Source organism: Orycteropus afer, unplaced genomic scaffold, assembly GCF_000298275.1.
Source record: "Orycteropus afer afer isolate SDZICR_OR568_19922 unplaced genomic scaffold, OryAfe1.0 scaffold00156, whole genome shotgun sequence".
NCBI classification, from domain to species: domain Eukaryota; kingdom Metazoa; phylum Chordata; class Mammalia; order Tubulidentata; family Orycteropodidae; genus Orycteropus; species Orycteropus afer.
In genome coordinates, this window is record NW_006921743.1 from 968,703 (window position 1) to 983,457 (window position 14,755).

The following is a 14,755-nucleotide window of genomic DNA, read 5'->3' on the forward strand; positions in this document are numbered from 1 at the left end:
TGTAAGTCCCAAGGTCAGCAGAGCACAGCAGGCTGCTGAGCAACGACATGGGTACACGCAGGATCCAAGTGTGCCATAGGCTAGAGACCATTCCCAAGGCTTCTCCTTATATACAGGAAGCAGACCACATATCCAAAGCAGCTACTCAGCTGCTTGTGGTAGATCCACCATGGATTGATTGCCAGTCTCATCATGGGGAATACTACCACCAGCTGCCCAGCCACTCAATCAGGCCTAGCCAAGTTGACACACAAACATAACTACCACAAGGAGCATTCTGGCTGTATTTCTTCCAAGATAGATTTGTTCATTCTGCTGGAAGTCCATGGTATATTCAATATTCCTCACTAACTCCATAATTCAAATGCATCAATTCTTCTTTTGTCTTTATTGTTCATTGTCTAGCTTTATATAAGGCTGGACAGGAAGAATTCATTGGTAAGGGGCATTCTCTCATGACTCAGGATGCAATGTTCTGGGAAGGGCACCTGAAGTTAGTCCAAACACACTGTTGGGTTGGCTCCTTGAAACTGGACTTGACAATGGCCTAGAGCATGTGAGATGAAGTCACCATTCTTCTTGGCATTATATTGAGAAAAGGAGTTATGTGGCTCAGGAATGGATTTTCTATTGGAATCTGAAAATTGACTCTGTTCTCTTGGAGGGCCCAGAAGACACTCCCATCTCAAGGCAACAGGAATGTCCGAGGGCTGTGTACCCCAGTTTTGTTTTTTTTTTAGGAAGCTTGGTGTTGCTTCTTCTCTGAAGATGAAGTCATGAGATTAAGCTAATATCAGCGAAAGGAGCCCTGCTGGAGAAATGATCAAGCCCTTTGCTGCTAACAGAAATGTTGACACTTTGAATCCATCTAGTGGCTCCATGGGAGAAAGACCAGGAGATCTGTTCTCATAAAGATTACAGCCTAGAAAACCCTATGGGACAGTTCTATTCTGCAATATGGGGTCACTATGAATTGAAATCAACTTGATGACATCTAACAGCAATATTGATGAGGAAGATGGGATTCCAGAATGATAGAGGCCACTGGCAGCATTTAACTTTCAGGGGCAAGATGGGCCAGAATGAGAAAGAACCTTGCAATACCATCAAACCTGGCATTGTCACCATGATAAATATTTTTCTGGGACCTTTGCCCATTTACCAGAATATCTGTATCAGGGGAATAGCCAGACTTTTCAAATCTGTTAGAGTTGAGGTATAACAGATTGGTGCTGATATTCCCTAAAACCAAACCTGTTACTGTCATGTCAATTCCAACTCATAGTGACCCTATATGACAGTAGAATTGCCCCCAAAGGTTTCCAAGGCTGTAATCTTTAAAGAAGCAGACTGCCACATCTTTCTCCTTTGGAGAAGCTGGTGGATTCAAACCACTTGGTTTGCAGTGGAGAGCTTTAACCACTGTACCACCAGGTCTCTTTAGCACTGATATTATGGGACCAAAAATGTAATCCTTATCCTCCAGTTAGAATGAGAGTTACGACCCAAGTCCAGTTAATGTTACAACCAATGGGTCAGCAGACCTGTAGTTATTTTCCTGTTTCTTTAATGTATAAATAAAATAGATATCAGCTGGAATAAATAACAGCACTCTCATGGGGCTTCTCTGCCTTGTGTGAAGTTAGGATAATAATTTACAGAAGGGCCAAATGGAGTGACAGAAACTGTTCCCTCCCAAGGAAAGAATGAAAATTAAAAACAATATTTCATTGCAGAAGGAATTGTAGTGATTAATGCCACTATCAGACTTGAAGTTTGTAGGGATGGTGGCACCTATTGTATTCTCTTTCAATTTATCTCCCTGCTTCTCTCAAAACCAGATGGATCATGGCAGATGGTGGTGGACCACCATAAAGCCTGAATGGTGGTAGTCCCCAGTCACAGCTGGTGGGCAGGATGTGGTTACACTGACATTAGTTTAGCCTATGGCATTTGCTGGGAGCTCTGGTAGCATAGTGGCTAAGTCAATTGCCTGCTAACCAGACGGCTGGCGTTTCAAACCCACCAGCCACTCCTCGGAAGGAAGGTTGGGCAATCCTACTTCCGTAGTGATACTGCCTCGGAAACCCAAGGAGGGGTCGCTATGAGTCGGGGCCCACTCGACAGCACATAACAACAACAACATGGCATTTGCCATGGAGGTATTGATTTAATGAATGTTTTCTTTCCAATCCCCATCAGAAGGGAGAATCAAGATCACTTTGCCTGTCCAGTCAGGAACAGCATGGAGTAAACATCCTATGAAGAAAACTTGAACCAATGAGAGAAAGGGGATGGCATTAAAAAAGGCTTACAGATAAATTGCTTACCCTTGAACACTGCAGTAAATCCAAGAAGCAATTTGTTAGGTCTTTTCTAAAGGTGTAGTCAGTTCAGTAAATACACAATATTGTATTACCTTTTCCTCATTACTTCCCTTTTTTCCTGGGACTGAACCTCCTATGAGGGAACTCTGGTAGCATAGTTCCTAAGGCACTTGACTGCTAACCAGAAGGCTGGCGGTTCAAACCCACCACCCGCTCCTCGGAAGGAAGATCGGGCAATCTACTTCCATAGTGATACAGCCTCAGAAACCCCAGGAGGGGTTGCTGTGAGTTGGATCCAACTCGACTGCAGTGAGTTTGGGGATTTTTATGAAGATTTAGAAGAAAGTGTTGCTTCATACTCTGTTTTATTAAAAATCTGAGCCAAGATAAAAACCTCCTTACCAGACCAGGTGATTGAGTTTAGAAAGCCCCACCCAAACCCATTGCCACTGAGTGGATTCTGACTCATAGCTACCCTATAGGACAGTGTAGACCTGCCTCATAAAATTTCCAAGGCTGTAAATATTCACTGAAGGAGATTGCCACATTTTCATCCTGCAGAGCAGCTGGGGGTTTAAACCACCAACCTTTTGGTTAGCAGCCAAAGGCCTTAACCATTGTGCCACCAAAACTCCCAAGGTTAGAAAGAAGAATCTAAATATAATCTAAATATGTAGATAAGCAAAAGCAAATTTTAAAAGACAGCTGCACCCCACTATTTCTATGAAAATTGGAGAAGGGGGAGTAAAAATCAAATAGATTGCTTTTAAAAATTAATCACAGATTAAAAAAAAAATACAAAAAACTCACTGGCGTCAAGTTGATTGACTCATAGTGACCCCACCTTGGGTTTTCAAGGCGGTATCTCTACGGAAGCATATTGCCCAATCTTCCTTCCCAGGAGTGGCTGGTGGATTTTAACCGCCAGCCTTCTGGTTAGCAATCAAATGCCTTAGGCACTATGCCACCAGAGCTCCCAATCACAGATAGCGTTTAAAAATATTTACATAGCAGAAATATAAGTTCTATTTACCCCCACAATAACCATCCAAATATCTTAGTCTGAAGACTAAATATTCCTTGTAAAATTAATATTGCTTAGAGCCATAGACCTTTTGAATAGCTATATAGAATCTGATTATTTTTATTTATGTTTATCATACAATCTATGCCAGCAAAGCCAGTATTCACGGGCAGCTCTTTTAAGAGACCAAACCAAAAACCAAACTCACTTCCATCAAGTTGTTTATGACTCATAGCGACCTCCACTGAGTTTCTGAGCGCCGGTAAATATTTACCGAAGTCGATTAGATTACCCCATCTTCCTTCCACTGAGTGGCTGGTGGGTTTGAACCACCAACCTTCTGGTTAGCAGTCAAGTGCCTTAGGCACAGCACCACCAGAGCTTTTAAGATAGCAAGTACTAAATATTCAGATCTCTGCACCAGAACCCAAATATATTGGCATTCTGATTTGGAAAATATTTTGAGAGACAATCTTGACCATCAGTGACAGAATTGTGTTATAGCATAGCAGGACCTTGTGAAGTGCTGGTTTTAATCCTCAAACTTCTGAGGCACTGGGTGTGTTGAAGACCAGGAGGAAAGTTTCTTCAAAAGAAGCAAGAATTAAAGGCTTAAAAAGAAAAAAAAAAATTATCATGGTAAATATTCATGTATCAAAACGTTTGCCATTTCAATATTTTTCACATGCAAAATTGCTTATTATGTTGTTCAACCGTCACCATTATCTGCTTCCAAATTTTTGCCATCACCCTTAACAGAAGCTAAGTATCCCCTAAGCAGTGAATTCTTCTTTCCTTTTCCTTCCATTCCTCGCTCATACACCCGATCACTGCCATCGAGTTGGATCCAAATCATAGCGACACCTCCTTGGGTTTCTGAGGCAGTATCATTATGGAAGTAGATTGCCCAACCTTCTTTCCGAGGAGTGGCTGGTGGGTTTGAACCCCCAGACTTCTGGTTAGCACTATGCCACCAGAGCTCCTAGGCTGACATCTTTACAGAAGCAGACTGCCACATCTTGGGCTTCAGCTCTGCCTCTTATTCCAGGCCCACTGGAGAGTGATGTGTCTCCTAATTCAGACAGGTACTGGCTGCTGAGGCTGATGAACCCAAGTTCAGCAGGTAAAATGGCACAATCCCAAAATCAGCAGGAAATACATCAGACCTGATTCAAGTCTAGGAACTGGAGATGAAGACCTGGTCAACTGCAGGATCCAGATGTGCCAAAAAACTAGAGAACTTTCTCAAAGCTTCTCCTTATATGCTGGAAGCAGGCCACACCCTAAAGGCAACTACTTAGCTGCTCACAGCAGATTCCACCATGGAGGTGATTACAATCTCATCATGGGGAATAACTACATCCAGCTGTCAGGCTGCTCAAAACCACAGCCCAGCCAAATTGAAACAAAACGTTAACTTCCACAAAGGTCGTCTTCTTTTTCATTGACCCTCTTCTAAGCATGATGTCCTTGCCCAGAGACTGGTCTCTCCTGATAACATGTCCAAAGTTCATGAGACAAAATCTCACCATCCTTGCTTCTGGCTGTACCTGTTTTAAGACAAATTCATTTGTTCTTCTGGCAGTCCAGATGTTTAATATTCTTTGCCAACGTACATATCATATATTAGTTGTACTTTTGTGACTGACTTACCCAGCATAATGTTTTCAAGGTTCATCCATGTTGTTATAGTATCAGAACTTCATTTCTCTTTATTTTCCATTGTATAGATATATCACATTTTATCTATCCATTCATCTGTTGATAGATATTTAAGCTGTTTCTACCTTTTGGCAGTTGTGGATGGTGCTGCAATGAACATTGGTATACAAAAGTCTGTTTGTATTCCTGCTCTTAAGTCTTTGGGAGCATGAATCTAGGAGTTGACTTGCTGAGTCATATGATAATTCTGTAAGAACTGAAGGCCTTTTGAGGAAAATTTCACCTCCCAGGTTCCCTTGTGTCTTAGTTATCTAGTAATTGTTATAACAGAAATATTACAAGTAGGTGGCTTTAAAAAGCAAAACAACAACAACAAAAACACCACCAGAGTTCCCAAGGGTGGCTTTAACAAACAGAAATTTATTTTCTCACAGTTTAGAAGGCTAGAAGTCCGAACTCGGGGAGCTAACTCTGAGTGAAGGTTTTCTCTGTCAGTTCTGAAGGAAGGTCCTTGTCTCTTCTGAGCTTTGCTTCCTGGCAATCTTCATGTGGCTTGGCATGTGTCCTCCTCCATGTCTGCTTCCCTTGATTGCTTGCTTAATCGTTATTGTATCTCAAAAGAGATTGACTTTAGGTCCACCCTATCCTGTTTCATTAACATAACAAAGAAAACCTATTCCCAAATGGGATTATAATCTCAGGCGTAGAAATTAAGATTTATATGTGGTAGTTAATCTTATGTGTCTGCTTGGCTGGGCCTGGTTTTGAGTGGCTGGACAGTTGGTTGTAGTTATTCCCCATGGTGACATTGATAATCAACTCCATGGTGGAATCTACTGGAGCAGCTGAGTAGCTGCCTTAGGGATGTGGTCTGCTTCTACTATATAAGAAGAAGCATTGAGAATGATCAGTGCAGCTTTTTGTCATGCTTGGACCCTGTATATAGCCAAGTCTTCATTCAGTAGCCTGTCATGTTTCCTGCTGATTGTAGGACTGTCTCTGGATTTGAACTAGTGTTCTGCCATGTTGTTTGGTAATATTAGGACTGTGCCATTTTATTTTTTGAATGTGGGCTTGTTAGTCTCAGCACTCAGTAGCTGCCTGAGTGAAGAGAGACCTCTAGCTCCAGGGGGCCGAGAGCAAGAGGCAGAGCTGAAGCCCAAGGTTGAGGGGTTTTCACCTAGCCCCTAGAGCTGGCACTTTGAACTTGGACTACTAGCCTCCTAAATTGTAAGAGAATAAACTCCTGTTTATTAAAGCCATCCCATTTGTGGTATTTTCTATTAGAGCAGCAGAAAGTAACCAAAACAATTTACAACATAATTTGGGGAGACATAATTCAATCCATAATATCTGGCTTTCTGGTTTAATGAGGCCTTAGTATATTGACCTTTATGGCATAGCTAGGGATGTACATGCCAGTTGGAGTGGTCCCCTCTGGAGGATGGACTTTAGAAGAGGTCCTTTTGGGTCCTAGGAGCAGGCTTGATGCTATTTTGACAGAGCATTGTGTGGTCCTAGGAATCCCCATTGGAAGTACCAGGGAAGACCAAGTTGAGAGGCACTGGTTCCTGGTAAGAACCTCCCTTTAAAACTCCTTATAAGAAAGGGCGTGGATAGAGGAAGGATTGATATGACCCTGTAAAGTGCAGGACTCAAGGCAGGACGGAGGTCTAGGGGTAGTATTGGAACTTGGTCTGAAGGAAGAACAAAAGATTGGTGAGTTTGGATGGTGTGGTGATAAGCATGGGAGGTTATGGTAATAAGATGAAATTGATCAGCTAAGACCATATCATGGACTTCTGTTTTATTTGTATGGTTGTTTGCCACTCAGATTACTCTTAGACCTGTAGTGCACAAGATGCAGGATGACTTGGGACCTTAACTGAGATTTAACAGCAAAGTGTTGGGACAGGAAGATCTGCAAGCAGGGCCTTGGTATTTCAGCTAGTTTTTGATAAAGTAGAGGTTAAAATAAGCCAAAGTATGAGCATTTTCACTGAGTCAATGTGGTGTGACACCCCCACGGAAAGAAGTTTCCCACAATGCAATCCATTGATGTGCATCCCTGGATCTAGAATTGGAAAACACAAGACCTATTCCAATTGGGCAGGAGACAGGAGGCTGCACACTTTGCTGTGAGACTGACAAATCTGGCCAGGTATCCTTTTGTGTTTCATTGTGTCTTAGTCTCACTCATGAACGTCCTGAGGTTCTTTGCAGCAATGCCCTTGGATCCTTCATTTGTATTGCTTTCCTGACCCCTTTTTCAGGGCCACCTTTCCTTAGATCAGAGGTTCTCATATTTTGTTGTTGTTGTTAGTTGTCATTGAGTTGGCTCCAACTCTTGGTGACCTTATGTATAACAGAATAAAATGTTGCCTTGTTCTGTGCCATCTTCACAGTCATTGGTATACTGAAGTCCATTGTGGCCTTTGTGTATGTAAGTGTATTACAACTTAGAGGGCTCATCTTCCAGCACTGTATCAGACAATGTTCTGTTGTGATCCATAAGGTTTTCACTGGTAATTTTTGGAAGTAGATTTCCAGGCCTTTCTTTCTAGTCTGTCTTAGTTTGGAAGCTCTGCTGAATCCTTTCCACCATGTGTGACCCTGCTCATATTTGAAATGCTAGTAGTATAGCTTCCAGCATCACAGCAATGTCAAAGTCACCACAATATTATATGCTGACAGATGAATGGTGGATTTTCTCTATATCTTCATTTAAATTGAACCCTAGTTTGTCAGATTTTCAAGTCCTGGTTCTGCAGTCCCAACCTCTGGCCTCTATGTTGCATATTAGCACTTTGTCTTGTCAGCTCTCAAATATAAATTTTCCCTAATAGATTCTCAATTAGCTGGCCTGTCTGATTTCCCAATGCTACATGGGAAACTCTTGGCATCAGCCTTCTACTCTAGGCAGAACAACCTCTGAAAAAGCAAACCAAACTCACTGCTACCTAGTTGATTCTGACTTATAATGACCTCAATTAGGTTTCCAAGGCTGTAAATGTTTACCGAAGTAGATCACCCAATCTTCCTTCCACAGAGCAGCTGGTGAATTTGAACTGCTGACCTTCTGGTTATCAGCCAACTGCCTTGTCCACTACACCATCAGAGCTCCTTAGAACAACCTTTGGCAAGGAGAAATTGACCATTTTGTTGCCAGCCACTGGATTTGGAGCAAATGACTTAGTTGCCCTGGCAACAAGGCAAGGATTCTGTTTTGCTCCAGTCCTTGACTCTGAGGAATACAATGCTGCAAAAGAAAAATTCAGAGCCCTGAGGATGTGTTTCTGCTGTGTCCATCCAGTGAGTAGAAGAATGAACGGAATGGAGATTCTGATCCTGCTTTCAGATACTGGAAGTTGAAGCCGCTGTGGGCAGCCTAAGCCCATTCCTGTTCACCCATCCAGAGAAATGTAAAAGCAGTTCGGGAAAACTACAAAATCATACAGCCATGATAATTCATAAATATCTAGAGCTTGGGTTGGGGATGGGGGTAAGGAAAGGACAGCAAACTGTGTTTCTAACATCCAGTGTTTTAGGAGGTATGGAGGGTGATGGCTTGCTCCTGAAGCCCAGCAGCTGTTCTCAGAACGGGTAATGAAGGTCTGTCCACCTGGGAGAACTGGTAAGTGTTGCTCAGCCACCAGGGGAAGGTACTTTGGAGCTTTGCCTACTATCCTGGAGGAAGTGTGAGACAGTGATCCAAGGGTCCACCCCAATTCAGAGACAGCTTCATGGGAAGTTTATGCAATGAGCTAGTTCGAGTCCCAGGCTTGAACCTCCCAGTATTAACAAGCCCCTCAGGCCCCAGTGCAAGCCTGGAGTCCCTGGGTGGCCCAAATGATTAAGTGCTGGGCTATACTAACCTAAAGATTAGTGGTTTGAGAGCTCTGGGGGCTTAGTGCCTAAAGCACTTGACTGCTAACCAGAAGGCTGGTGGTTCAAACCCACCAGCCACTCCTCAGAAGGAAGGTTGGGCAATCTACTTCCGTAGTGATATTGCCTTGGAAAACCAAGGAGGGGTCGCTATGAGTCAGGGCTGACTCAACGGCAGATAACAACAACAATAACAGAGTTCCTCAGATGAAAGGCCTGGTAATTTGCTTCTGAAAGTTCCATAATCATGAAAACCCTACGGAACACAGTTCTTCTCTGAAGCAGGTGGGGCTGTCATGAGTTGGAATTGACTCTATGATAACTGCTTTGATACAAACCTGGAGGTGGGACTAGCACACAGCCATGACTACTTTCTTTCTTGGATGGAAGCAGGGCTCCTTAAGGCATGAGTATGTGCATGTAACTCATATTTGTGTGTGTGTGCTTGGCACTCCCCCAAAAAAGGAAGGCTGCTATCTCCATATAAGACATTATAAAAGACGTTTTCACAAAGAATCTCTATTGCATGAAACGTACACACACACACGCACACACACACAACAAACTAACTGCCATTGAGTTAGATCCGACTCATAGCGACCCCTCCTTGGGTTTCCAAAGTGGCATCACTACAGAAGTAGATTGTGCAATGTTCCTTCCAAGGAGTGGTTGGTGGGTTTAAACCGCCAGCCTTCTGGTTAGTAGTCAAATGCCTTAGACACTACACCATACGTTAATTTAATTTCAAGGATTTGTTAGTGGTGATGATATTCAAGAATGTCTTTCTCTGGCAAGTTCTCTCTTTCTTACTGGGAACACCACTGGGAGTCTTTTGCACCTGATGTTTGCACTATAAAGATGCCCTTGAGCAATGGTTGGTGATAGTGGCTAATGTTTAATATCTGCAGCAGAATACAGCAGGACTTCTGCCATTTGGAGGCAGCAGAGTAGCTGAGAGCCCGGCTTTGAGTCAGATGGGCCTGAATTCAGTGTCTTCTTCTGCCACTTGAAAACTTTGAAGACTTGAGCAAGTTCCTTAATTCCTCTATCTTAATTTCCTCATTGTAAAATGAGGGTATTAATTCCTTTTTCAAAGGGCTTTTGTGAGGATTAAATTTTGTGAAGATAATGTATGTAAAAACTTTGACACATAGAGAGCACTTAAATACATGGTATTCATGGACTCAGAATACATGGTTCATTGGACTCAGAAACTCTAGTGATGCGGTGCTTACAGCATATGGCTGCTAACCAAAATGTTGGTGGTTTCAACCCACCAGCCACTCTGTGGGAGAAAGATGAGACAGTCTGCTTCTGTAAAGATTTACAGCCTTGGAAACCCTATGGGGCAGTTCTACTCTGACCTATACAGTCATTATGAATCGGAATTGACACAATGGCAGTGGGTTTTGGGGTTTATCATGTCCTCACAAGGAGCTCTGGTGGTGCAGTGGTTAAGCACTTGGCTGCTAATTGAAAAGTCATTGGTTCAAATTTTCCAGGCACTCCTTGGGAAAAAGAGAAGGCAGTTAGCTTCCCTAATGATTTACAGCCTTGGAGATATTACGGCACAGTCCTACTCTGTCCTATAAGACAGAGTCATGGGCTTGATGGCAATGGGCTTCTTTTTTGGTATCATGCCCTCACACCTATGAATGTTCTTGAAATATATGTGGGACATTTCTTATATAAAAAATGTTTGTTACCTCTGTATCATTTGGAAAAGCCTGTTTCATCTCTGGCTACATTCAAATCAAGATATGATTTATTTTTTCCAGAAAAACTGGCAATGTATAAATATTTCCATGTGCAAGAAATTGATTGTATTGTTTTGCTAAGAATGCCCAAAAAGGATAAATATGATTTGTGGCTAGCTTGAAAATAAACAGTGAGCTCTAACTAGCTCACTTAGTAATGGCAGCTCTTCAACTAGGCTTTCAGTGTCACTGAAAAAAACTATGTGAGTCATTCTCTGTCTGTCTGTCTGTCTCTCTCTCTCTCACACACACACACATACAGGATTGTAGGAAAGAATCCAATCTTTTTTGGCTATGGAAACATGCTAAAGCAGCTACAATATAGTTTATAATTTAAATTTAGATAAACTTAACTCTCCGAACTTAAGTAAAAAGAAGTGCACTTTTGTCAGATGTTTCATGATCAAAAACCCCAAGGAAGCTAAAATAAAATGTTCTTCTACCTTTGACTTGTTCTCTTAAACTACTAAGCAAGGGAAGCACAAGACCTTTGCTTTTACTATACAGGAATCAAAGGATGTGCTGGTCAGTAGCCTCAGCGTGCTTTAAGTCCTGAGAAGAAGGAAGGGGACATATTTTTTTCATCTCTGGAATGATCAAAAGGCAATATGAAAAGCTCTCAAGCAAAAAGGACACACAGTCTTTCCTTGTCCTGTGAATCTAACAGGCCTGAAAGACATTAATATGATCTCTCTCATCTGAGAGTTGCATAGGCAGTCTCCACAACAACATGGGCAGAAGTCCAGTGGGTCATTTGCAGAAGAGAAGTTTTGTGGAACTCAGAATGCATTTTCCATAGAAACCATATTTTGTATGATGGTTAGCAATATTTAACCTTAAGCAGAGTTCCAATAGGGTTTTTGCAATAGGACTTGGGCACCAGATGAACAGTATTTTTCCAGAGAGATGTGTACAAGGATCCAAATAAGGATCTCAGGAATGGGGGATTCTTCCCTCTCCCAACTCCCCACTTGTAAGCCTCTGCATCCTGGGCAGGGAATCTTCCCCATGTAGTGATTGTAAGGAGAGTAATGAGGTGTGGAGCTGGAAGCTTCCAGGATGTGGGGCTTGGGAAATGAGGTGTTGTGGGAAGCTGGGAATTTTTCCTGGCTTAGCTTCAGGGCAGCTCCTGGGTCACTTCCTTTTCAACCATTGACCCCGAGAAATGATCCTCTTGCTTCTCTCTCTACTGTAGCAAACATCCTCTTCCTTCACGGAAGAGTTTTTCTCTTCTCACTTAGATCAGAACAAAGAATGTCCTCCACCTGGTAAATGTAAGCACTCTATGGAGTTAAAAAAAATACATATTCTCTCTGACCCCCTTTTGTATTAAAATAGGCTCTACAGGTTAAAGTCAAAACTGTAAAAGGTTTTCTGAGAATGGAAACAAAGTTAAAAATAATACTGGATATTTATTACTCAATCAACGAATCATGGATTGGGAAACCACAGCTAAACTTTGTGTTTCAAAGAAATGTGGCAGTCTAGGGATTAATATAGTCAGACAGGAACAAAGAGAGTCCAAGAAGTCTGAGAGGGTTTAGTTGGTTTTTCAAAGGTTCATTAAAATGTTCTTCAACATCTTTTTATCTCTGAACTATTACCTTGCTTAAGAAACAAATGTTGCAGTCTTACAGAGGGTGGAGGGGTTGGTGCCTGCTGAATGGAGGCAGGTAACCAGACACCTTCCTATCTAGAATCCAGTAGTTAAAGAGCAGGAACTGTCAATTATGAGTAAAGCTATAGGAACAAGCTAACTACTATTTTTAAAAGTTAGGTTACTTATCGTCTTAAACTTTTTCCCTGTGAAACCAGGGAGCAGCCATGCTCTTCCACCATGGCATAAGGGACTCCATGCTGGTTTTCACTTCCATAGGCACATTTTCCCCCTTTTGATCAGGCCTCCACTGGGCTTGATCATCTACAAATGGAGTAATCATTCTTCTGCAAGGGCTTTTACTTCTTTTTGATTGCTGAATTGTTTACCTTATTTCAGTGTCATTTTACTTTGTGTTTATGTCTTTCACCTTGCCATGCTATTAGGCTTCATCTTCATTTCACGGTTTTATTAGTGAAAGATTAGGCCAAATTTGAGAAACTCCTCAGCCAGCCTGCATGTCAAAGGGCAAAGATTTACACTTTTTTTTTTTTTTTTCTGCTGAAAAGCACGACTGACTAACATCAATTTGTCTGTGAGACTTGTAGGTTTGTACAACATTCCATAGAAATACAATAGTTATTAGCTAAAAACAACATTTTGTAATTATAAAGATAGATACGAAGATGAATAAAAACAAGCCAAAGTAAATTAATATTTTCTTCCATTGTCCACCTCAAGAACTAAACCAATTATTTTAAATATCAGTCAAAACAGGAACAGAATTATTGATATTCAACACTATGTATTGCATATGGGAAACATATTAAATGATATTAGCACTGTTATCTGTAATATAAACATGACAATCACTTTTAATTGTGGTACAGGTGCTTCATTGTGCAGTACTAAGGATGTCAAGAGTCATTTGGTTTTTTGTTTGTTTGTTTTGAACATTTTATTTTAGAGTTTGTATAAAAGTTTATATAAACTAGAGAAAATTAGTTTCCCACTCAACAATTTATATACATTTTGTTTCATGACATTAGTTGCAATCCCCTTGATGTAATAGCACCATTCTCACTTCCTCCTTGGGTTTCCCGTTCCTATTCACCCAGTTTTTCCTCCCCTTCCTGGCTCCTGAACTTTGTGTTTGGGCAAATGCTGCCCTTTTGGTCTCATATGGTTGATTGTTCTGAGGAGCATGTTCCTCACAGCCATGCTATGGCTCTCTTTATAGGGCTCTTTAGCTGAAACGTCATCTACGAGACTGGGTGGCCATTCAGTTTTTTGGGTTATCAAAAACTTTTTATTGTTATTTGGGTGAAAGTTTTACAGAGCAAATTCGTTCTCCATACAGCAGTTCATACACGTTTTGTTTCATGGCATTGACTGCAATTCTGGTCATTCAGTTTTGAAGAATTGATCCTCTCATCATAGTCATTTCAGGATTATTTCTTGAACTCCATGGGCAGACCTAAAACACTCTGAATATATTTAGTCAGAAAATTAGTCATGTGCCATAACATCTTCTAATCCTATTTGAGGTACAAAAATAGAAGCTAAATGATGATGCTGTTGAAATATAGATCTGGACTAAAAAGATCTTAAAAGGGGCACATCAACTAGAAGAGGTAAGTCAGTTAATATTTGGCCTTAGGTCCAGCTCAATCCTCTAAAACATCTGCTAATCTATACAGGTGGGAACCAAGTCCAAAGGTTACAGCCACGTAACTAAGATGTGCCATTTGGGCTAAATAGCAAGAAACAAGAAATGAGAAAAACCCTTAGTACAGAATATTCTGTAGCCAGCATAGTGTTATTAATTACTGAAATAGTTGATTCTTACACTAAAGGGGGAAAAGAAAAAAATGATTCCTTCTATCCAGAAAATAGAACTTTGGTGTTGCACACGATTCTACTCTACATAGAACATACCATCACTTGGTTATCCATTCTTCCACTGACAGATACTTAGGTTGTTTCCATTTCCTTGCTATTGTGCATAGTGATGTGATGAACATCGGTGTGCATATATCTATTCGTGTCCTGGCTCTCACTTCCTTAGGATATATACCTCATAATGGGATTGCTGGAAAAAATGGTATTTCTATTTCCAATGTAAAAAAAAAATTTTTTTTTATTGTGATTTGAGTGAGTTTACAGAGCAAATTCATTTTCCATACAGCAGTACATACACATTTTGCTTCATGACATTGACTATAACAGCTCTCTTCTTACTTCCCCCCTATAATTACCTCTTCTCTGTGTCCTTCCCTCCCATGCAGTCCCACCCTCTGAGCTATCTCCCTGTGCAAACACTGCCCTTCTATTCTCCCACGATTGATTTCTCCAAGGAGTGTATCTACCTGATGTAAACATTCACTGCATATATCTGCCCATTGTATGACTGGAAGCCATAGGAGTAAGTTCAGTTCCAGACCTGAAGGATAACTAGGGGCCATAGTCTCACCAGGCTCTATCAGACTAGCAAACCTGGTCT